Consider the following 24,693-nt stretch of genomic DNA (forward strand, 5'->3'; position numbering starts at 1 on the left):
GTGCCATTACCATATCAGTTTAGCTTTACTGGTTATAAGCTCTCCATAGGAAGGATTTTTTTTTGAAGTTGTGGAATGATGTCTGAAGAGAAGAAACATGTTCAGCTGAGGCCTTGAGGACAGGCTAAAGTAGTTAATGATAAGTGGTGTACTCTGGGGAAAGCTCCAAATAAATGATTAAATGTTGACTACCAGGAGATACTTTATGCTGATAAGTAGAGATGGAATCAGTTGTTATGAGACATGTCAGACAGCTCTTGCATTGATGACTGGATGCAGTGGTACTATTTCACTGGTGCTAAAGTGAGCAGTGCATTAAGGAGGGTGCACTGGATTCTTATCAGTAGTGTCCTATCATACTGTATTAGTGAGCTTTTAAAGTAGCTACACTTCAGGTTTACTCTGTATGAAATATTATTTATTGAGTGTGCTGTACCAGGGAAATGTACTTTCCATAATCACGACTTCAAACAAGGAAGTATCACAGAATACTTCTGATGATGGAATAATAAAGTCTTGCAGTGGTGAACAGTAGAAGTGTTTTTTTTATGTATACTTCGAACACTAGATACTGTGGTCTGACAGCGATTTCTGAGAGATCTTGGTTGACATTCATTGCAAAGGCTTTCTATGATTTAATTCCAATACCAGAGTATTTCAATGGAGTCACATCACTGATTACCTTCCAGTGTGAATGAACTGTTTTGAAGTGGGTAGTTGTAGGAAATTTTGTAACTACATAGTGACAGGTAAAAATAATGTAAAACTAGAAGGAATAAGGAGTGTTGTCTTTGAAATAAAAGTCTAGAGTTGTAACCAAAAATGTTTGATGTTAAATTTTTTATGTTAAAAGCTATCTGCTGAGCTGCTGATAGGCTAATCCTAATAACAGAGTTTATTTAAACTTTTTTTGGGCTTCAAAACTGTATTTGTGAATATATTACTCTTAGGTTAGTGGTGAAAGTAAAACTATTGTTAAGTGGAAATTTGGCAAAAATCACAGAAATCTAGAAGCTCGATTTCATTTGGTCATTGCTAAATATTGTATAATTTGGAACCAGGGACTTTGCCTTTTTTTTTTTTTTTTTTTTTTTTTTTCTATTTTAATAGAAACACTTTATTTCCAAGGCTTGAAAGTTTTGTACTGGGGCAGTGAGTAGATCATTCCCCCTTTCTCTAAATACATTTTGAATTTGTTTGAATAGCACGTTTCTGCCCAGCAGCTGTACACTTGGGTGAAGCGGTAATAGTTAAGCTGGATATCAGTAGGTTTGGGTTTTTAAGTCAGAAATGGTGGTGGCATATCTGGAGGCAGGTAGTGCACTTTCTTCTGTAGTTTGTTTTGCAATCCTCTTGCACACGCATGATTAAACTATTTGTAAATGAGTTTACAGTATGGCCTTATGGTATATTTTTGTTTGTTTGCTTTAAGAGGCCATGGTATAAACTGCAGCAGTTTAGCAGCTGATTTGTGAGTGGCTCAGTGTTTGTCTCCCAAATAAGATGGGGATTTTGGTGGGGGGCTGGCACCTAGTGAGTACAGTGAATTTATCGGCTGCCTTTTTGGTGATGGTGGTTGCTACTTCCCAGAACTACATTTTATTTATAAGAAAACTGTAAATGCTTCTCTGTGAAGCATGTGCATTTGTTAGACCTGTGACTAATGTAATGAATTGTGCTGGTGGATTTTGTGGTGCTTTTCTTGCTGCTTTTGCTGCTTTTCATATGGATTTTAAGCATTATTTATAAATCTGTTTTAGTACTTTTTTCAACTAACAAAGCTATTAGATGTGCTTCAATTAAGGTCATATTTCACAATTGATGGCATAAGTCTATAGTAGTGACTTGGCAGAGATTTTAAACACTTCAAAATGTAATGAAACTTCTGATAAGTGTCCACTTTAGAAGATTCCCTAGGGAAACTCTCAAGTGAGTCATGTACAGTACCACACAAGTAGCAGACTGAGTTCTTAGAATCCTCTGATAGCCTAAGGAACCAGAAGCAATCTGATGACCATCAAGGAAGCCTAGATTTGCTAGAGGTTAAAGAACTCAGCTCTTGCTTCAATACATAGTAAGTTACAAAAATGGCATTAACATACCCATACAAATTAGTCCTATCCAGTTTGGTCGTAGTTCAGTGAATATAATGGACAAAATGTATTGCCTCAGCAGTCAAATATTAATGCAATTTAGGTTGAATAACAGAAAAATTACACTGCTGGATTTAATTGATTCAGGCTACTGTTGTGTGGGGCTGTTAGAAAGGGCAAAATTAACATGCTCATGGTCGTGTTTGAAGGTGTCATAGGGCTGCCTGCAGAAGTCACTGCTGCAGTAGGAGAATTTGTATCAGCCTGCAGCACTAGGCAGGTTTCAGAATTTGACCGCAACCCTCCTTGCATCATACTACAGGCTTTTACTTGCTGGCACAGCAGGAGCAAGGTATGAATATAATCTTGTTATGGTTTTCTAACTGTTTCTTTTCCCTTCTACACTACATTTTGCATCCCTCTCACTTGAGACGTTACAGGTGTATATAGGATGACTGAAATAATGTAAATTAAAACTCCTCCTTGTTAAACAGTATTGACTTCCAACTAAACTGAACAGTTTTCTTCTGCTGTAGTTTAGGGGGTAATGTACAGAAATTGAGCTGCATATTCAGATAGTCAACATAAATGGGTTGGAATTTATGAAGGAGTGTAGAGATGTTAGTTTACTAATATTGAAAATGTTCAGGGTCAAGTAATTTACTTAGAGTTGTACAGTGGTATCAAAGGACATATGTTTACAAACACAATAATAATTCACTTCTTTTAATGATCAGCTATTAGAGGGAATACATCCAATTCAGATGTAGAACTGGACTTGTGAAAACTTGCAGTGTTTTGCACAGGTGAGCAGCCTGAAGGCTGGTGGGTTAAAACAGTTCTAGGAGCTGGGCAAGATAAGGTAAGGCAGTGAATCAGCACAGGGAATTGTATGGAAACTGATAAAGGAAGGGGACTTGAAATCAGTTAGGAAGAAGCTTGATTTTTGGGAATTTTGTGTGCTTGCTTTAATTTATCCTAATCTTGCCTGTTACATACAGAATTTGAATTATGGTGTTTTACTGTCTTAACGTCAACTAATTATCATGTTTCTTTGTTCTAAATTACTTTCAAAATCCCTGCAATATTTTTAGGCAGGGATAAGTGGCTTCTGTGCTTTTGGGTGTCTTCCACTATGTTCAAAGGGGTTGCAGTAAGTGGATAGTGTATCTGGGATTAAAGTACACTGTAAGTAGCATAATGATTATTTCACGCTGCTTCTGTAACTGTATCTAAACTTCCATCAGTTCCTTTCTATTTCTGTTCTAGAAAATAATGTAAATTTGGCAGATTTTATTGTTGGGTTGCAGTTTCTGTAACATACTCTTGTTGACTGATTTCATTATTTATTGATGGTAATATGTTGCTCTGACAGAAACTTGTGTTTTGTTTGCTTGCACAGTGTTAGACGCACTATTTTAATTTGCTTTTGAATTTTTATATTAACTGAAAAGTACAGAGGGAAAGAATAGGAATCATGGTTTATCTTGGATATCCAAACTTGCTATGGGACACTACTGCCAAAGGCAATTACTCTTAGTGATTATTATGTTTACGAAGTTGTTGTATTTTCTCAAACCACAGTTCTTGTAAAAGGATAATTAAGTTAAAGCTTGGGCTATTCTTTGCAGATTCTGTGCCAATGCCAAAATATTTTCAGACAATACGTAGTTATAATTTCAAAGATATCCTTTTAACTTGAAAGTTAAAAGCCAAATAGTATAAGTTTTTAAACTGGTATTCAGTAAACTAGGACAGTAGTAAGTGTAAGGTGAAAGCAAATAATTTATCTTGCACTGTCATTAGAAATCAGATGTGAAATGTGAAAGCTTAAAGTTTCTTCTTGGTATGAATTAATTTTTCTCCTATTTATCTTTTGCAGATGGGAGGACAAAAATCTTTCAGTTTGTAGCTATGCTTGCTGAATACTTTAGTGATCAGGTTTTTATGACAAACTTCTAAAGGTTTCATGCTGAGTGTTTATGTAAAGTATAATTTAAAAGTATAATTAAAAAATATAATTTAAAAGCTGATATTTTCTGATATTGAGAAATGATGGGAATGACTTCTATTAATCAGCTGAAACAGCTTAACTGTCAGGAGCTTAATCTTAACTTGTACACTTAAATGAGGTTTTGTGTTCTTATTTTAAACAAAATGCAAAATTAAGTGCACTTCTGTAAGAAAACAAAATCTGTACTGGCTAAATTGTCACTAATCCTGATCTTAAATATTTAGGAATTTTTGAAGCTGTATTTGTGCAGAATTTTTGACACTTACACTGCAATGTAAATGGAAGTTAGAAATAGCACTGTTAGAAGCTGTAGAATACCAAGAAGCTGTGTGTATAAGTCTAGATTTAATAAGCCATATCAATACAATTAATGATGTTGCAACTGAAATGCTGTACTTTGTATGTCTAAAACTCTTCCCAACTTTTAAGCAGATTTACACTTTGCACATAACTTTGCCTTTTTATGAACTTAGCTTTGCATAACCTATGTTAAAAGAAATCAGTTTCAGAGGCTACGGATTTATTCCTTTTCCCTTAGATTTTCTGTAGGGTTCTGTAGAAGTGATATACAGATTAATTTATTTTAGCAAATTCCGGTGGTATCATCTTAGATTATAATGAAGATTTATTTTCATGAGGACTTTAGGATGGTTGAAGTGTAACCAGCTCTGAAAAAAGAAAGATCTGATTTCTCCTTAGGCATCATGGTCCAGCCTTCCTTTTGTTGGCACTGGTCACAGTGTGGTCATTTGATCTGCAAGACCAGTGCAGTAGTTGGGATTGAAGCTTGTCTGGCTAACTAGAATATGGCCAGAGCAGGAAAGATCATGTCTTTTAGCTGCTGTCACCTTTAAATTAGCTGAGGGGAACACAAAATAGCATTCTGAGAAAGAAAAGCAGTTGATTTAATATGTCCCACCTCACAATGACTTTTTAATTTACAAAAGGAAAGCTTCACACTACTTGATAAAAATACAGCTATTTTCTATACATGTGAGGAAATGCTACACCCTTGTTAGAAACTGACTTTGTATTACCTCAGAAACATAGAATTGGCTTTGAAAGAGATGGGTTTTGTTATTACCTCTTACTTCTTATTATGTCAATTCTAGTAGACATAACTGCTGTAGAGAAACTTAGAAATTTTAAAAATAATTGGTTTTGGCATTTTTGGGCTTCAATGTCAACATATAAAGAAGAACAAGTGGAGTAGGACACAAGTATGTAAATATTAGTATTGAGTCATTTGGACTTCCCTGTAATTTCATAACAGCAGTAAGAAATTAGTTTTTTTTTGTTTCAGGCAAACAAGCAGAGGTTGGCCATGTAAAAATTTGTGGAGCAGTCCAACTTAATCTTTAGTGACTGTTATACAACTGTTTGCCAATATTCACTGTTTTGGCCTTTTTTTTTTTAAAAGTTGTACAGTCATCTTAAGTTACTCCCTTTTCATAACTAAAATCAAACACTGTGGTTAAAGTACTTCTTGTAATGAAAATTATATTCAGTAGAATACAACTGAATTTTTTCTGTTTATGGATTTTTTTTTACGTCCTTCTTCCTACCTCCCATTCATTCCTGTATCACATGTACTTAAATATGGCTTCTGGGACACATTTAATGTCATGTGTGGGATTTTCTTTTTTTAAATATGAAAGAGAATATTTAAAAGAAACTCAAAATTTCTGGAAGTTTAGCTTTAATCTTGAGTATAAGGTCAAAAGAGCTTTCACAGTTTCAGCTGTTTGAAAGGTGTCTGGCTGTTCAAATCTTTGTCATAAAAGATGGCCCTTATTAACATGAGCTTATAGGAGTAAGAAAAGGCACACTTTTCTTTTAACCTTCGTATATTTCCTTTTCATGTTATGTACTTGTTGCTACCTGCAAAGTAATTGGACTTTTTGGGTACATTCTGCCTAGATTAGTATTGTCCTTGGATGTGCAGAATATATTAAAATGCAAAATTATTTGGGATTTTTCCTGACTTTTAAATTCAGAATGATTGAAATATTACTACAAGAAACTTAAACTTTTAATATTAACTTGTAGCTTTACTGACTGTGAGTGGTTATTAGACACAGCTGTTCACTTATTTTCTCTGTTCTTCCCAGAAACACCCTATCTATCCTGGTTGCATGAAAACACCAGAAACCCCAGGTTTCTGGGGTTGCAGTGAATCAGTAGGAACCTTGTGGTGTTAATTAGATGTTATTAACAACATCTGGCTTTGCTATTTGTACTCCTCTCTTTTTCTGGATAGACTAAATAAGCAAGATCACTTCAGTATTTTGAATTTGGAAGCATCAGTTTCTGGTAATTGAAGATGTGGCTTTTAAGGAGTGACTTGGAAAATACTTTAAAGAATAAATTTAAGGGATGACTTGGAAAATACGTTTAAATTTTAATTGCATCCTTTAATGGTTCATATTGTGTATGTATGTAAATTTTTATGGGAAAATGCAGAGTGTGATAGACGTGGCTGTGCTATTGTTAATTTGTCTGGTTGTTTTTAAGTGGTGGCTTGAGGGGACCATCTCTTAGTGCAAAGTGAAAATCTTTCTCTTAGTTCTTACAGATCTGGTGCAACTTTCTGGGGATCCATGCTGATATTTTCAGGTAGGAGGATTTTTCTAGCTAGCACAGGCAGCAGTAGCAGTAGTGAGATAGAGGCGCAGGCAGGCAGTTCGTGCCTTGAAGTTTATAGAAAGATCAAAGAGGCTATTCCTTTTTATGAAGTGAAGACCAACAAGCTATTTCAGAGTTAGGAGAGCAAATACTGGATTTATGTATGGTGAGACCATACATAAAATCTGCCCTGCTTAAATTTAGTGACACTGGGTAACTGTGGGTTCTGGTGTGTAGTAAGGCTTTGGAAAAGAGAAACTACGTGCTCAGGGACTCTGCATCTGTATCACCATGCTGATGAGTACTAATGATAATGTCTTTCTGCTAGTTTATTGTGTAGTTTGGGTAAAGATTGAACTTCTTGCTTTAGAGGCTGTTAACTGGAGTAATTCTGTGTATTTTGGGAGTAGGTAATTAATGGATATTTCAATACAAGTAATGATCAAAGTTTTTTTAACCAGTCAAGTATACTTGCCAGTGTGTTTCCAAAACATGCCTATATCCAAAATTGCAAGTTTGTTGGACCACTTGGGCAGATTGATGAGACAATTTTTGTGCATTTGATAAAAACAAGTCCTCCTAAAGACTATTTATTCATTAAAGTTTTCACTGGTTATTTACAGTGTAATCCATACTGATTAGGTCTCAACTGCCAGGCAGAAAGTTTTTTGAAATGTTTGATGAGTACATGTTCTCTTCACTCACCTTTTCTCTTTACCACATAGACTTTCTTTTATACAGCATTCAGATTGTAAGGGAAAGGTGAGACTTTGTAACAGGGCACCTCTTTTACCTTAGTATGTATGAGCAAAACTCTAAAAACGGTTACAGAAAACATTTTAAATACTTTATTAATATGTAACATTAAAATATTTAATATTTAGGACATGCTTGAGTTTCCTAAATATGGACCTTTGGACTTGGTAGTTCTATGATCGCCAAGAACACAGTTACTGTAAGAAAAGTAAGCTAATTGGTACAGCATGTCTTGAAAGTTTCTTTATTTCAAGGTCTTCCACCATTATGTTTTCTTTGTCTCTTGAACTATTGCAGATAAAGTTTTTAAAAATAAAAATAAAAGAGTGGATTTGTCATCACTGTGCGGACCGTAAATAAGGTGTAGCTGTAGTTTCTTAGGAAGCTTTGTTTAAGCCAAGTTTAGTGACAAACTGTACACTTTCCCTTTTAAAAGCCTGTACCATCAAATGTGTGTTTGGTGTCTTCACGGTTTAGGGTTAGAAGGGTTATAAGCAGTACAATATCAGGTAATACCTCTGTAAGTGTAGAATTGCACATGAAACCCCCTCATAACTTGTACACAAATTAAGGATGAAGTACAAGGCACTTAAACTGTATTATAAACATAACAGTGTTTTAGGATAGTTGAAATGAATCTGCTCATTGCCAGTTCTTGGATGCAGAGTATTTTCATTGCGTGGGAACAGACAAAAGCAAGATAGCTGTGCCATAAAATGGGGATACCAGTTTAGATTGGTAGAGGTGTTCCTGCCAAGGAGCTGATGCTGGACTTGAGAGTTTTTGTGTCTGTTACACGGTGTGTAATGATCACCTGCAATCACATCTCCTGTGACAGCTGCAGTGTAAGTATTAGGGCAGGTATTACCAACTGTTTTTTAGAGTCTAAATGGGTAAGACAGGCATGCAAAACAAGAAAACTACATTATGTAAGTGATTATAGATTGACAGCAATGGTGGTAGCAAATTCCTGAATATGAGCTGAACAAAGAAAATGGAGGAAGAGGCAGATAACTGAGATGAGGTTTCCTGAGAGGAGTGGGTGCAAGGAATTGAGATGAGGACTGTAACAGAAAAAAAAAACCCTCTCAACAACATAGGAAAGACCATCAGTGAGCTGTACAGAGATTCTTTCTGGTGTCCTGGAAGCAAAAGGTCATGGCCTTAGTTGCCTCTGGTCCTGCCACCTGGCTCCATCTGATGCTGTCTCCACTGGACAGAATAACTGGCAGTGTGGTCATTATTACTGATCACCCTACTGATTTACTAAACCCCCCCCTAGGCTGGTGCAAAAGAGTCAGTCGTTATTTTCAGGGTGTTTGCCAGCAGAGGTGTATGTGGAGACGAAGTGCTATAGAAAAGACAGGAAGAAGTAGCTGAGGTAGACAGAAAAAGAACAAACACTGTGTTCAGTAGTCACGTTTTATGAATCGGCTGTCAGATAAAAATCTTACCTGAACTGTTTGCTGTTGTTAAAACCTCATCTTGAAGAGTCCAGTGACATTTTCTCCTTTAATGAGTAGGTGAAAGTCATTCTAAAATATACCAGAGAAAGTAATTACAAAAGATTAACAGTACCAGTTACATTAATGAAACCTTAAAGTTTACATTTCAGACTTTGTAGCTTTGCTATATAGCAAACATTGTCATTTTTCTATCCAAACATCTACATACTTTCGAAGTATTGCTGTTTATTGGTTTTATTTCTATGGTTCCATTTTTTAAGATCTTCAGTAATTCGGTCATTTATGTCAGTCTAGTATGTCACATGGTTTTATGCTAGAATTTAGTTCTTGCCAGGAGTATATTTCAGCACAAAGTTCAAATGTAGTTTTTATTCTGAAACTTCTTTTGAAAATCAATAAGTATTGGAGAAAGGGATTTTTTTTCTTGTTTGGTTGCATTTTTTAATGCCAGTGTTTATTCTTTATTATAAGTTGCTTAAGACTAGCCTGCATGAACCTATCTTGACTCCTCTGTGTTCTGGTAAGACACTACATCTCACCCATTTATTGCAACCTGTTAACTTTCTGCCTAATTATGTATTCCAGGAAGTTTTTTAACCTTGATCTTGGAGCTCTTCAAGACATCAAAGCTCCACCAGTTTTCTTGTCATCTTATTGCAGACATTAATTACCATGTATTTATTCTGTGTTTAATTATTTGGTAGTTTTTATTATTAATGGGTTTAAAAGGTTTTTTTCATTTTCAAACATTTTATCAAGTTATTTCATCTTGAAATATAGACTTTTTTCCATGTAGCCAATAATTTTTGTGTGTAAATATTTATTAACTATAACTTCTAATCCTAGAACTTGTTTAAGATAAAACAGCTCAGGAATCTGGTAATATCCCATGTCTCTTATACACAAGAGAGCACCTCAAAAATAACTGCATTTCTTCACACATAAAATACATGGGTATCAGCAGAAATTACTTTTAAATTACTGTATTTTTTTATGGTAACTAGTAAAAGCCAGTCTCTTCTGTGGACAGTGGTAGTTCACTTTAGCTGGTTTAGACTTTCTGTGTTTCATTCCTTGGACTTCCCTGAGCAGTTGAAATGTGCCGTAGGGAGTGAGAAGATGCTGTAACTACTTTACAGGATTTTGAATATTAACAGTGGTAAGAAGCAATTTCCCTTATTTCAAAAAAAGCTGGTAAAATATATAGTTCACTGCAGAAATGCTAATAAGCTGGAGTAGAGAAATTTAAGAGAGGAAATCAGTACTTTATATGTGTTACTGCTTTGAATTTTCACCTAGAGAGTAAATCTAGAAGGGGCTTAGTAAGTCAGTTATCTGTTGGATTTGGTTTTTAACTTGCATTCCTCTCTACTTGAAGTCTAGTTTAAGATGTTGAGTCATGTATAAATACTACATTTAAAATATGAATCTAGTTCTTAGAATTGAGTGAATTAGAATAGATTTTGGTTTTTTTCCACTCCTTTCTAAGTAAGTGCCAGCAGGCTTTATGGGTTTGTTATTTAAATGGGATTTGTGCCAAGTCATATTGTATTTCATGTTTTTAAACAAGTGGTGCTGGTTTGCTAGAGACTGCAGAGTTTTTACCCACAAAGGGCTGTACTTTCAGCATCTGCAAATGACTAGGTTTTGTGTCCTTTCTGGGCAGACTTTAATACTCTGAAACAGCAAATTGGCTGATTGAACTATCTAACTAAACTTACCTGTCCTCTTCTGGAAAATCGTTGTGTTGGAGTGGTATCCATTTTGTTTGTTGTAACTGCTTTAAAATTAAGCTCCAAATCCCATGGATTGGTCAGAACCATAACTTTCTTTTCATTATTCTGTTTAAAAGAACCTGCCTAAATCCGAATTCTTCTTTATTCTGTCCTTTCTTTCAGGTTTTCTGTGACTTTTCATTGACAGTAAGGTGTGACTGATTACTTAACTGGAACATGGAATAAGTAACTACAAAGATGTATCTGTAGGTAGGGTTTCAAAGAGCATTTCTCTTTGTGGCTGTTGGTGTAAACAGTGCAAGCCCCTGACTTGTGATGAACTTTGAATGTGGTGAACCTGATCAGGAAGCTAGTCCAGGTTAAAAAAAATAGCTGAGCAAGGAAAACAATGAGCAGTTGTGAGTTATGAGTGACCTGCTGATGTTTGGAAGTGATGGATAACTGAAAAAATATTTCTAGAAAGGAAGACCTGAGACAGCTGGAATTCAGGGAGTTATGGGATTTTATTATTTTGTATTTCATTTCTCAGTAGAAATAAATGGTATTTTACATACATTTAGGTAGAGATGTATTAGCTGGAGGAGGAACATAAGTCAGTTTATCTCATTGCAATTCTCCACTGCCTCCTGCAAAGAGCTGCTTGAACTGCAGGAGAGAAGAAGAGGGATGGGAAGATGAAATGAACCTTGAGATTGCGAGCTTCATTTTGAAGATGGCTGGTTTAGGAGATGGTGGCTAACTTATGAATAGGGACTCTTCATAAAGGAGACAACTCATCTGCTTTAGCCAATACTGCCTCAGAATCCACAACTCACATGGAGGGCTGCAGGATTTGCAGAGTTTCAGTATTCTGTTTGTTTTGGTTTCTTGCTTGCAAGGCCTTTTTGAAGTTTAATAATAAAAGATTAACAGCAGAGCTACTCTTTGGACCTTATAAGCTAATGATCTCTGCCAAGGGGTACTACTTCACTATTAAATGGCACGCTGGCATACAGTATCACAGAGTGTGATCAGTTTGAATAGTGATTTGTGAAAGAGAAAATTATATAAATATGAAGAATTAATGTAGAGTACTCAACGCATGCTGGTCCCCCTACCTTCAAATATGTGTGTTTTCCACTGTGGAAGTTCATCAGAAAAAAAGCACAAACTGTGTAGCTTTGGAGGGTAAATTTTGAAGGCTTCAGTTCCAAGTAAAGACAAGACCCTGTTGTGTAATTGATAGCATTTTCAAAGAGTGCTGTGGGTGCTGCTTTGATGTAGTCATGGTTAGTAATGGTAGTAAAGTTTTGGCATCTTCAGCAGTTTGTAGAATTAATTCTTCATGAGAGAAAATGGGCCTTCAATATAGCCATCAGATGCTAACAAAATAGATGGGCAAGGGCAAGCTCGTTCATGCTAGCTATAAATCAAATCAGTTTATTTTCCATATGCAAAAGGGTTTGGAGTTTTAGTGTGGTATTTAAACTACATCAACCTCTTTCTTATTATCTAGAACTTACAGAAATTTGCAGCTCAAAAGATTGAGTCACAAAATAGTACAGAAACATATAGCAGCGTGAACTGGTACCTAAAGATCACCACTGAATGCAGTTGTAGAGAAACAAAACATCTGTATGCAGGCTTTGAGGGCTACAGTGTTTCAGGTGCTATTTGACACTCTGCAGTGCTTGGAATTCCCCATGGCCAAGGAGGAGAGAAGGTGTGTGAAGTTTGTCTGAAGCTGAAACTTAAGGCTACTGTGCCTGCGCTGGGAAAGTTCAGGGCACTTCTTTAGGCCTTTCACATAGGAGGTTGGTTTTTTTTTCCTTTTTTAACCTAGTTGTGTCACTCTTGCTTATTTTGTCTTCATAGGAAATTATAAATCCGAATCTTGGATATGACTGCTTTGTGAGAGCATGTAATGCACACATTCTGGCATCATAGTTGTTGATTAGAGAACATGCATGTGTTACAAAAATTAAAATCTTGAAAGGTAATTTTTTATCCTTAAATATCTGCCACTTATGACAATAGGAGACAATTTCAGTGCAAGAAAGAGAATATGATTTTTCTGTGTAGTCAAATGTACCAGTGCTTCTAAAAACATCCTTTCTTCAAAATGGGCACCTTCACTCTACAAACAGTCTTCCAATCTAAATGTGTGGGACAGTAAAATGCCTGAAGATTAAGCTGCAGTAATGTCTTGGGATGAGTTAAATTTTTCATAAAAAAGAAGAAAATCAGATTGGTTTTTTCCCTCCCTTTTCCCACCATCTCAAATCCTGTCATCCCAGGCCATACTCTTCCAGGAAATAGAGTTGGTAACAGAAATTCGAAAAGCTGACCCAGGGAAAAAAAATTAATTTCGTAAATAGTAGCAAATAATGAGGTCCACAGCTGATGGTATTGAGGAATTCTAAATAGTGGCTGCATTTGCAAGCTGTAAGTTCATTCTTATATTACAATTCATTATGTTGAAAAAATAAAATAGAGCAAGTGGTTACTCAGGCTAACTTTGTAGTGAAACCAACGGTTCTATGATAGTTATTTTACCATAAGAATCAGATAATTAGTTTTATCTTTTTAGGAAGAATGGCATAACAAAATTCAGTACAAGACCCTATGGCAGGGCAAGGTGATATTTCTTTCTCTGATTTTCAAGTTACCTGAGATGCATTCTCTGACAGATTTAATTTGCTTGCACTCTTGTGTCCACTTGCAGCCAGACTTGTGCCAAAGTGGTTTAGTCAGCATCCCTTGTGAGTGACACAGGACAAGAAAAAAGCTGTAAAATCTTAATGGCATCTCTGGCATCCTTATTGACTGGTAATGTCAAAATGATTTTTGCATGATCTTTTATAAGTGTTTTAATCGTCATGAGATGTTGTGATATGCTTTTCTCAATCTTCAGCTTCCATGAGGCACAGGAGGGGCATCTGTTAATTTTCTGTTTTATTTATTTCATATGTCTTAACTATGTGTCAGTAGTCTGTTTTGGGGATGCGGTAGCAGGAAAAGGAACAATATACACAGGAAGATGCAAACTCGTGTTAGGCTGCAGGCTCCTCCACTGGTGGCTGTTGTGATCAGGCCTTGCTGCTGGGAGCACTCCTGTGGGAACGGTGTTCTTCTTTATCTGGGCAAGCTGAGCTTTAATCTTTGTCCTGCTCCTTGTTCTGGTGTATGGATATTGACATGCACGTGCTGACATCCACATTTCTATTGATACGTGTTCTCCTAGTACTACTTTTATAGCTTTTTAAAATACTAGTAGCTTCCATCTCAAATAGAAAAATAATTTTTAGGGCATGGATCAACTAGGCTAGTGGGGAGGGTGTTAAATCACTAACAAAGAAGTACTCAAAGATGTAGTTGTTTAATGACATAAAATTGACTGTAAGAGATTCAACAGTGAAAAGGAGAAAGTAATTGCTTGGATGCAAAAATGTGATTATAACCGGGTTTACTTAAATCTGCCATGCACGTCCTAATAATGAGAATTTTAATGAGTTGGTGTAGCCCAAAGCACAGACAGACGTCTATGCAATCAAGTTACCATGATTTAGTAAATCAGCCACATTAACTAAGTGTTTTTATGCTCTTCTTCACTGTGAATGCAAAGAAAATAAATTTAATTTAAAACTGTTTTTTGGCAGCTGTAGTTCAGTGGTGACAAAAGATAGCCTAAGACTGTGGATTTTGCTTCAGTGACCAATCATAGTTTTGATTTAGAGGTGCTGAGATTTAGAGCTGTTGTTAATCTTTCCCTTTTATGCAATGATTTGGGGCCACAGGGTAGGTAAGTTTAAATGATTATTAGGAATGTCTCCTTAAAGTTGGAAGAAAAATATGTACAAGAAGCACATGAGGAGATATGTAAACAGAACTAAGAAAATCGTGAGCCTTTCAAAAGTGATGGGAAGAGTTCTGTGTGGAAAATGGAAAAATGGTAATTAAAGAAGGCAAGCTATTTTTTAATAGCTTTAATGAGATCTTGGGAGGATTTGGTTGTCAGTTTTCCAAGAAATAAAAACCATATATAAAAGCTTGATGTTCAGGTAAGGCCAGATTCCCCGTATCCAAGTGCTGAGAACTTGCTGATAGTGGAAGCAATGGCTAGATGAAGAAGAGCACATATTGAGAATACATACTAAAATGATATACAAACTGTGTTTGTTTATTTATTTATTTAAATAAAACACAGTGGCATGGTCTCAGTTTTGATAACTTCTTACTGAACCGGCTTAATATTTCAGTAAGAAAGACCTTGTAGGCTTTCCAGAGTAGTTTCTATTAATGTATTAGAAAATTGTGTGTAAAACATGTCAAAAACATGAAAGCAGAACTTAACCCTTCCTGAAATGTTTGAACAAACAATATTTCAAGGATTAAAATATTGCAAAATATAAACTCAATGCCATTTACTTAATGACAAGATTTGGCACTTTACTGGCTTTTGAAAACTTGGCAAGAGCAGCAGGCCTCAAGTTGTACGAGGCATTTGTGGTTAAATATTGGAGAACTGACTCACTATTTAAACAATTTCAAGTCAGGCTTCCTTTTCAAGAATTAAGTTAGATTCTCTCTTCTTCCTTGGCCCCATTACTTAATTTTTGTAGCCTTCCACTATATTTTCCCATCTCCTTGCCTTACTCCTTGATCCTGTATCCAAAAAGCATTTCCACAGCACAGCTCTTAAAACTTCAGTCCCATTTTTGCTGGTTTATTGTTGTGTAAAAATGATGCTTTCAGTATATGCTGTTTCTTAGAGGACGTTTTAAAAGAGATTCAGATTTTCCGAGGATAAAATAATTTATAACGCTTGCTTGTTTAACGTAATGTCATGGTTTGGAGTTTGATGTTCTGCTATTCCTTTTAAAAGGATGCAGTTAATCTGGCAGACATTCACAGAAAACAATATGGTGGTGTGGACGTGGAGAAATTGTTTTACTAAGAAATTGAATAATATTTGCATGTGTGTAAGTTGTTTTAAAAATGATACCAAGTAAAACATAAGTCTTGTTTCTCTGGAAGTTTAGTGTAAGAGGATCATTTTTTGGAGAGCGATTAAAGAGCAGAACAAGTAACGATGTCCCACATCCTCAGAGGGGCTAATGGGGATGGTGAAGCAAACAGCGTTTGCTCCTGTTCAAGGTTCATGTTCATTAAAGACCTAGAGTTTTCAAAATGCACTGAGGTAAAAATTTGAAACTCCGTTTAAGGCTGTATGTGTATGTGTGTCTGTGTGTACTTGTTGAATAGAACAGTTGTACCAACCTAGTACCTGAAAGGAAAAGTGTGATTACCCTTTATATTGCATTGGGACAGGCCAAAGTATGGGGGTATCACATCTGAGGGTAAGGGAATGCAGTTCTTAGAATGTCATGCTAGAGCAAAGTGGAGAATTGTAGGATTGGTGTTACGTATATTGGTCTTAAACGCCTTCAGGTATTTAGGGTTGGCACAACATTGCTGCCTGCTGCAGTTCTTTCTCTGCTCATCTGAGCTCAGCTACTTGACCTGGTCTTTAATCTTCACTTCTGTGGTAATTGTGGTGAATATAAAAGCTTTTCTGTCAGAATGAGCATGTGTTTTTTTAAGGAATTACTGTTGAACAGTGTTCCTGCAAATGTTTAGCTATCTCACCTAAATTTGAGCATTTTGCTGAAATTATCACTTTTAAGGAGGACTGTAGAGAATTAATTTAATAGTAGCATACCGTTTCAAATTTTTGCATAATGACTCTTCAAGATCAGTTGCTAGTTCTGAATTTAAACAAACAACAAGGCTCCAGCGTTTCATTTTATTCAATTTTAGTTTTATTAAATTATATTGGCTATTTTTATATGGCACTAATAAATATGAAATAAAAAGTTGTTCATTTTGAATCCAAATATATGGAAACATATACAGCAAAACAGGCCAAGTTGTGAAGTGATCTGAGTGTTAAAAAGCAAGAGTAAGGGAAAAAAAGTCTCCTCAGAGTTTGAAGAGCAGGCAGTTGGCAGCAGCAGAAGGTGCCAGCGAAGGAATGCTGCTGAGAGGGCGAGTTCTGGTGTGATCCTGCATCAGCCTCCTCAGGGCGTGTTCAGAGAGGCTCTGAGGGCACTGCACTGAAATGGCAAGCTGGTCTGCTCAAGCTGGTGTGTGGTTGCAATAATTTTGTTTTCATTGGAGCCAGAAAGCTTTTATAGTTTAGCTTGGGTTATGTCAGTTTTGTTGTTTTGTTTTTGTTTTTTTCCTTTGGAAAGGGCTAAAGAGAGAAAGGGTGTACATTTATTGCTGTGTTTTAATCATAAGTCTGACAACATGCTCATTTAATAAAAATATTGAGTGAAAACTCCACCTGTTAGAATAAGCAAAGTTATAACCTAGATTCTGCAACTTCACCTCAACCCTTAGTACTTTGTTTTCCCTAATTGCAGCCAGCGGCATCAAACTATTTCTCAGCATGTTTAGTTTCTTCTTGGATCTCCTTCACTGTAGTTTTAAACTCTGCTATGGTTTGTTACTACTGCTTTTTTCATCCTTCTAAGGTACTGAGGCACCTTCAATATTAATTTTCTTAGTAATCGTTGCCAAGTGGATGAAGGGCAAGGACTGTGTCTGACCCTGGTTCAGTTTGCTTTACTATCAAGGTGCCTTCTTCCCAAAACACGTTTGCTTCTCGGGTGTGAATTGTTGTTACGTTGTTGTTTGTCAGACTGTGCAAGGCAGGAGCCTTCCAGAACACCTGAAAGAAGATGAGTAGGTTTGAATGATGGTGGCAGGTGTGGCCAGGCAAGGAGAACATTTTGTGCTTCTTTTGCTGTATTTCTCATGGGGTTTCTTCCTGTTCTTCTAAACACTCATATGCCATTAAATCCCTGTGTTTCCATGGGACAACATTCCAGCTTTGGCACCTCTTTTGTCTGTTGTGACTCCAAACATTCAAGTCAGTCTTTGCTGATGTACAGATTTTACTTTTTTTCTTTTTGGTAATTATAAAGCAAAGAAGTTCTTTTTTTGACCATTGGGGAAATAAAGCTCTTGGATTTTAAGGCCACACTCAGTGATTACTAGCTTTATTTTATTGCTTCATCTCTTATGTGCATGTGAGGTCTGGTACGTGGGAGTCCCGTGTACCAGAAACATTTTGTTTTCCAATTGAAAAACTTGGCTTCATGGCAGTGAAGACATGCTAGCCAAAATAAACAGAAGGTCAAAGTATAGGTTATTTTAAGTCTGAGTAGGATACCAGGATTCTTAAATCATGTAGAATTTGCCAGCATGGATTACATCACAACTCTAAAGACGTAGGATATATCACATTAGGTACAGAGGTTATCCATTTCATCTGTTGCACTAGCCAGTTGTGAAATGGGCAGTTTTCAGCTACCAGCAAAATTCAAAAGACTGACTGCAGTACCATTCAGCATCCTTCACCTATATTTTGAAATTAATAGCATGCCAATAAAACAGTCATTGTCTTGCTAAATAACATTTTTCTTGCATGTGAACTTGGTTTCTCTTATTTGTCTTCTGTCTTACACTTTCATACAAAGTTTCTTTTGTATGGAAAGCTAAAAGGTGCTTTGCCGACTACTCCGGTTAATGAGGAGAGGGTGTAATGAGTTATTTAGAAATTTTCTATGTATAACCTGAAATGATCAGGTTTATACTCTCAGTTTCAGTTTAATCTCTGAGGCAACACCTTCCAGGTGAAATTATCACCTGCTGTAGAAAAGCCATTGACATCAACAAGTGCTCAGAAACTGAGAAAACGAGTTAGAATGTATCTGTAGGGATTTGGCTGTGATTTCTTCGAGTATTTCCTATTTGCATGTGAGATTGCAGGATGAGCAGGTGTGCTGAAGCTCACCGTAATACTAAATTTGGGGTTCTTCTCTGAATTCCTCTAGAAATGTCAACATCCAAATTCTTGAGAGCCAGGAATTTTGACTTTGGCAGGAAGTTATCCAAGTTAGTTTTGCCTCTTTCAGTGTGTTCAATTGTCTAGCGCATTATTTGTGACATTTACTCCTAGTGTCTAGTTTAGATGCAATTTAGACAACCAACGTTTGGACTCTGTTTCTTACACACTAAATGGAAAGACATAGCAGAGGACCTAGCACTGTGGCAAGCTAGTGCTTTGGAAGGCCACTTTTTCCTTTGAAAAGACTGTGCAAAAATGGGTTAACACACAAAGCACCCTTGCTTCTCCCTGCCTCTTCTGAGGTGTGCTGTGGTTTGGGGTTTTTTCTCTCCCTGATTTTTAGGAGGTTTGTGAGAGAAATTTATCTCTGTGAAAAATACCTCCTGAAGTTAATGTTCGATTCTGCAACCAAAGCATGCAGAACTAAGTTAAAACCAGCTTTTAGATCAGCTTTGCAGCCATGAGCTGACTTAAATGGGGTGACTACTGTGGCCTTCCTTGTGCAAGGGGAATACACACCTTGTTCGGATCATTCCCAGCCTGGAGAGACTGCAGAATTGCAAATGTTAGAATATCTGCAAGCTTTGGGCTGTGTTGTTCTTTTTAAAGTAGCCACTCTTGTTTACACTGATGCCTTGTCTTCCTCGACTTCTGAGAGATTAGCATAATTTGTTGGCCCTGCTTGATCTGTGAGGGAAAGAGCCACATTTTACTTCGCAAAGACAAGTAATAAATCTTAGTGAAGCTACAGCAGTTCCTACCTTTCACTCCCATTAACAAGGTTTAGATGAGTGCTGGTCCTGGTTTGCCTTGCCTGGAATTTTTTCCTTTGCCATGCAGTAATGAATGAGTTAGGGACAAGCAGAAGATACCCTCCATCCCTTTCACCCTCCTTGCAGGAGTGCACCCAGCCATCACTGATGCTTTGTGAGTGGGAAATTACAGCTACTAAATTTGACATTGTAGACATAACTTAGGGTTGTGACTTGGAAATGTCTGCTTCTTCTTGTATGTTTAAGTTTGGGTAAATATTTTGCAATCTGGGAAAATTTTTAAAAGTCCTGAACTGAATAAACAGCCAACTTGTGATTGCAAGGAGCTTTTTGGAGAATTTTGTTATTGCTTTACATTTAAAAGAAGTTAGGTGCTGCAAGTTTGTGTGCTTTCTTTAATCCATTATAAAACTCTGTTTAGATTGTTTAAGAATCATTCTTAGGTAACTGAAATAGGCTACTCTGCTTTAGGTAGCCAAACCATATAAAAGGCTTAAAACTGTGCTAGAAAAATACCAAGGTAAAGACCAGTGCAAACATACCTGTATTAGGATAGTTTGCCTGTGAAAATTTTTATTTTAATTATTTTTCTAATGACTTCCTCCTAAGATTTCACCAGAGTGGGTGGGTCAGGTTTTCTGCTTCCTCTTTCCATTCGCCTGTTCTGAAAATTTTAGTAGAGGATTTGGTAAACTTCAATCCCAGTAGTTAGTAAAGTGGCTAATTTTTCTGAAAACTGTGTGGATGTGGCTAAGGCTGTGATTCTGTCCCCAGCTGGCTCTGGTACTTGCTAGACTCTCTGCTAGCTGGTTTGGTACGCTAAGCCAGCAGAAATCGAACCCGACCAAAATCTCAGTTTAATAATTCCAGCTAGATTGGGTAGGGTCATCCCATAACCAAAGCTTGACCTTGCAGAGGGATAGGTACACAACTGTATGCAAAAGTACATCTCTGTCAAGCAGTTCAGTAAGTTTACCTTTCGGTACCTTTGTGAAATCTAGGGTTTAGTTTCAACTTAAATATAAGTTGTTAATGATTTCCTTTTTTTAAATGTCTTATTGCAGAGCACTCACAAATTTATGCTGAGTTGATATCATCCATATATGTTAATCAGAATGGCTTTATTGGGTCACACTTGAAGTATCAGTTTGTCCAGTATCCTGTTTCTGACAGTAAATAGTAAATTCTGAGAGCCAGTAGTAAATATATAGGGAAGGAAGTAGTAAGAAGGAGCATTTTATGATCATTCCTTAACACCCTTCTAAGTATCTGCACCTTAGAGACTTTTTGAGCAAGAAGTACTTTTGACTTTTTTATGACATTGTTGAGTTTTAAAGTTCTTTGTGGAGCTTGCATTTGTCCAATTTACTTTCTGAATATTTAACATTTTGGAACTCATTCTCACAAGACATTGCAGATCACAAAGCTTAGCTGCAGACCATGTGCAAAAAAGAACTTTTATGTGTTTGAACCCCCCTTAATCATGTCAACTGCTGTTCCCTAATGGTTGCATTTGGAAAATAATTGTGATTTATTTATTCTCTCTTAGTCACTTAGAATTCTGTACTCATGCTGTGTGTGCTCCTTTTTTCAGGCCGAGTTGTCTAAGTAGCACATTTCTGCTTTTACTGTGTCCTTTTTGCGAGGGGAGGTGTGATGGCATGCATTACTACATCTGTGGGTACGCTATGGATTCATACAATAGAATTGTATTTTTGGTTTGGTACTTTCAAGTGTTTCCACACAGTTATGTTTCATTTGCTTTATGATAGCTGGCCAGCTAGAATTTGTGTTGGACTGCATGACTGTGTGACTGATCTTTCCTAACAGATAGAGCTCCTTTGCTAAGAGTGTTATTTTTGCATTTGCCAGTGTTGAATTTCTGGTAATCTCTTGCACAATTTCTTCACAAGTAAGAGGGTTCTGCAACTGATACAGTCATGCGAGGACCTGGGATGAAATTAGGACTACATTACAGGTGATATTATGCAAGAATCAGAGTGCTTTGGTTGCCAAGATGATTTTAATCCAAGGGCAATACAGGGGACAGCTGATGAGTACAAAGAATTGCAGCAAAAAATGTATAAGCAGAGCTGCAGTGGTCTCAAAGAAGTTTGCATAGACATAAAGTATTATTCTGAGAAATTAGCTCTTCTCTTGAGTTTAATAAGCAGCATCAAAGGAAACATCAAGTGCTTGTTTGGCAGTTTTACAAACTGAGAACAGAGACTGCCAGCTGTTAGCGTGATGGAAGCAGCAGTTAGCTTTAGGTGTTAAATGTGAGTGCATAGCTAGTGTGAGAATAATCCAGGGGATGGGGAAGTAAAAGCAAGCAATTTATGGTTAATGTCATGGAGCAAGAATCATGAGAGAAGCAGAGAAAGGGTGATGTGTTAGCCATACAAGTCAGCATTTGTGTATGTTCAGTAGGATAAGCAAGAGGGAGTTAAATAGAGTGAGTTGTACATGTTCCTCTGTTTGTCTGCTGTGGTTTGGTTTGGTTTGGTTTGGTTTGGTTTGGTATGCACTGAGGATAACAGGAGCTTCACATCTGTCATTTCCACAGTGAACTGGGTACAGTGAGTGGAGAATGAATGGAGTCCCCAGTGTGACAGGCTACATTGCAGAAAGGAATGCCAGATTATTTTCTTCCATAGCATTGAAATGGCAGGGCAACTCAGAGGTCAGTTTTATCTAAAACATCATTAAGACCTTGCTTGACATAATACTCACAAAATAATTATAAACAAAAGCATGTATTTTTGTTAGTTTACTAACTGGCATCTTAAAAACAAGGAAAAAATGTTATTTTAATTTACCCTTCTAGTTCTAGGTCCAATGATTAGTTCTGTGACAAGACAGCATGACACTTTGAGTATGACAGAAGCCCTGATGCTGCAGCAGAGGCTGGGAATATTAATGGCCAAATCTAGGTGAGTGATTTTAATTCTGCCAGTTCCTTAGCTGTTTAATTTCTTCCTCATAGCCTTGGTTCACATCTGTCCTTTGAAGCTGCATTTCATTTCTTGGTTTTCTGAAATATTAATATTAGAGCATACTTGAGACAAAATATCAAGCTTGTATGATTATTGATTATATACTCTTTGTTGTTCCTGAGGTATAGAGGCAGTGCTTCAAACATCTTGATATACACAATATACTACAGCTTTCTCCTTGCAACTCTAGTGATTTTTTTTTTTCTCCAAAGTGCTTTGCATTTTAAGTTCTGGGGTTTTTAAAAAGTTTTTTAAAGAAGCAGGCACCTGTAGTCAACAGACTTGGTCAGCTATTTCATGCAGAATGCATTGAAAGTCTGATACTAGCAGCATGCAGCTATGTAGTTCTGCTTGCACTACGAAAAACATTTGAGGAGGTCTAAGTCTGGGCTTTATTAAGTGCATGCATTTGTGCCCGAAGGCTGCTTGAGGCGTGTGCAGCTACATTGTATGGAGTATTCACTGTGAATCTGCACTGAGGCTATTGTCACCTGTGGCCCTTCATAGCAGGGCATTCTCAGGCTAAAGTGGTAGCAGGCTGACAAGAACAATATCTGAACATTACTGTAGTGAGGCACTGAGGGGTGCCAGGGTAGGAAACCAGAATCAGGTGTTATCACCTGTAACTCCCTTTCTGAACAGAAGAGGAAGAACTACTACAACTACTGCTACTACTATTATAAAAATTTTAAAACTTCACAGTGGGGGAAAAAAAAAAAAGGTTGTGTGTAGCCCAGCTTCTCTCTGCAGCAATAGAAGCAAACAAGCAACACCCAGTTTAATTTTGAGTTGGGAAAAAAGTCTTTGTCAATATAATGCATGTTTTCATTTTACGGCCAGAAATTACATTAAAGAATTAATGATTTTGATTAGGTGTCTGGTATTTTGCTTCTTTATCAATGAATTAATTGGAGCAGTGTTGTTACCTCTGCAGGGGATTCTTGGTGGCTGATTTGTACAGTAGAGTAGGAATATCTCTTTAGAGTGGCTTTTCTGATGAAAAAAAGTGGAAGAAGAGTTAGCTGCTCTTCATTGTATTCTTTGCATCTTATCCCTTAGCAGGCTAAAGAGCTACATGGAAGCTACTGCTGCATACTAATACAAATGCCTGTCTAGAAACCAAGTCATGGTTTTCTTAAGATGATGGCATTGGATTTTTTTCCTCTAGTCAGGAAAACTTATCAGCCCATACTGTCTTCTTTCTTCTTTTGTTTGATTGATATAACATTGATTTCTAATGTTATATCTCTTGTTGACTTAATAGCTCTCTTCCAGGATTTTGTGCCATTTTTCATTTGTGTAGTGGAAATTTTAGTTCTTATCCAATATAAAGATGATGTGAATGGGTTAAGTTTTTCTGTTGTCAGACTTTCTTGCATTTAAGAACAGAGACAACCCTTTTTTCATGGTGGCAGAGCATGAAACAGCAAGTTGTGAGACTTCATTCTGTGAACATTTTATTAAACCGTTTTGTGAAAGTTTTGCCATACACACAGAAATCTTTAAATGAAAAGACCAAAAATATCAAGGTAGTTTTTTTTTGTTTCATTCCTTTAGCTATGCTGTTCAGTGTTACTTGAGTATTTTACTGTTTTAACACGAATGTGTAACACAATTTATTCCAAATGGAACTTAGTAGAAATAAGGAAACCCCAAGTTTTAAAATATTTGTGTTGAACGTGGTTTTTTTTCCTTCCCTTGTCTTTGATTACATCGTTTGATATACACTGCCACATGGGAAATATTCTAAATTGGAAGCACAGAGCCTCACTGCGTGGCTGCCAGCAGAGGGCTGCCTGCAGGCCTGGCACCCCTCCCGGAGCCCCTGGAGCTGCCAGAGCCAGGGCAGTCTTTCAGGACTGCCATATGGGCTCTTTGTGTTGCCTGTGCCTGGTAACCTGCTACCGCCCAGGGCTTCTAGGGCTGTCTCTAGTGCTGTGCTCCTGAGCCAAGGAGTGCTCATATAGATGGAACTGGCATCCAGATAGCTGCCATGTGTAAAAGCCTGGTTTAGGAAATGAAAATCTCACACAATAAGTGGCTGGGTTTTGTTTTCCCCCAAGCTGCTACCGTGGGAATTAAGGTGACAAATCAAATGAGACTGTTTGGTAGTAACCTCAAGTTGAGTTATTGGTAGGACTTTTACAGCTCAGTGTTGCCACTCCTTACTGTCAAATCCAAATTAACTATCATATTTGTAGTATCTACATTGACTTTTTTATTAAATGTCATTAGAAGATTCATTATGAAGAATTGTATGTCAGACTAATTTGAATTGGGTTGTTTGTTGATGTTACTTCATTTTTACTTCAACTAAATGATCATTTTATTGGTTGG

General features: G+C 36.8%; 1 protein-coding gene across 3 annotated transcripts in view; it reads left to right on the forward strand.

The window, feature by feature from the left end:
• Nucleotides 1–24,693, forward strand: part of FRS2 (fibroblast growth factor receptor substrate 2) — a 51,717-nt gene that overhangs the window by 10,699 nt on the left and 16,325 nt on the right. The window contains exons 2-3 of one of the 3 annotated variants that reach the window (XM_041465526.1): nt 21,927–22,043; nt 22,188–22,293. The exons of 1 other annotated variant lie outside the window; for it this stretch is intronic. The gene's annotated coding sequence lies outside the window, so the exon portion shown is untranslated. The remainder of the gene's footprint in view (nt 1–21,926; nt 22,044–22,187; nt 22,294–24,693) is intronic. One more of the 3 variants, XM_041465525.1, reaches the window with a different exon arrangement.

This window comes from Pyrgilauda ruficollis, unplaced genomic scaffold (genome assembly GCF_017590135.1).
Source record: "Pyrgilauda ruficollis isolate IOZ18807 unplaced genomic scaffold, ASM1759013v1 scaffold19, whole genome shotgun sequence".
Classification (NCBI taxonomy): domain Eukaryota; kingdom Metazoa; phylum Chordata; class Aves; order Passeriformes; family Passeridae; genus Pyrgilauda; species Pyrgilauda ruficollis.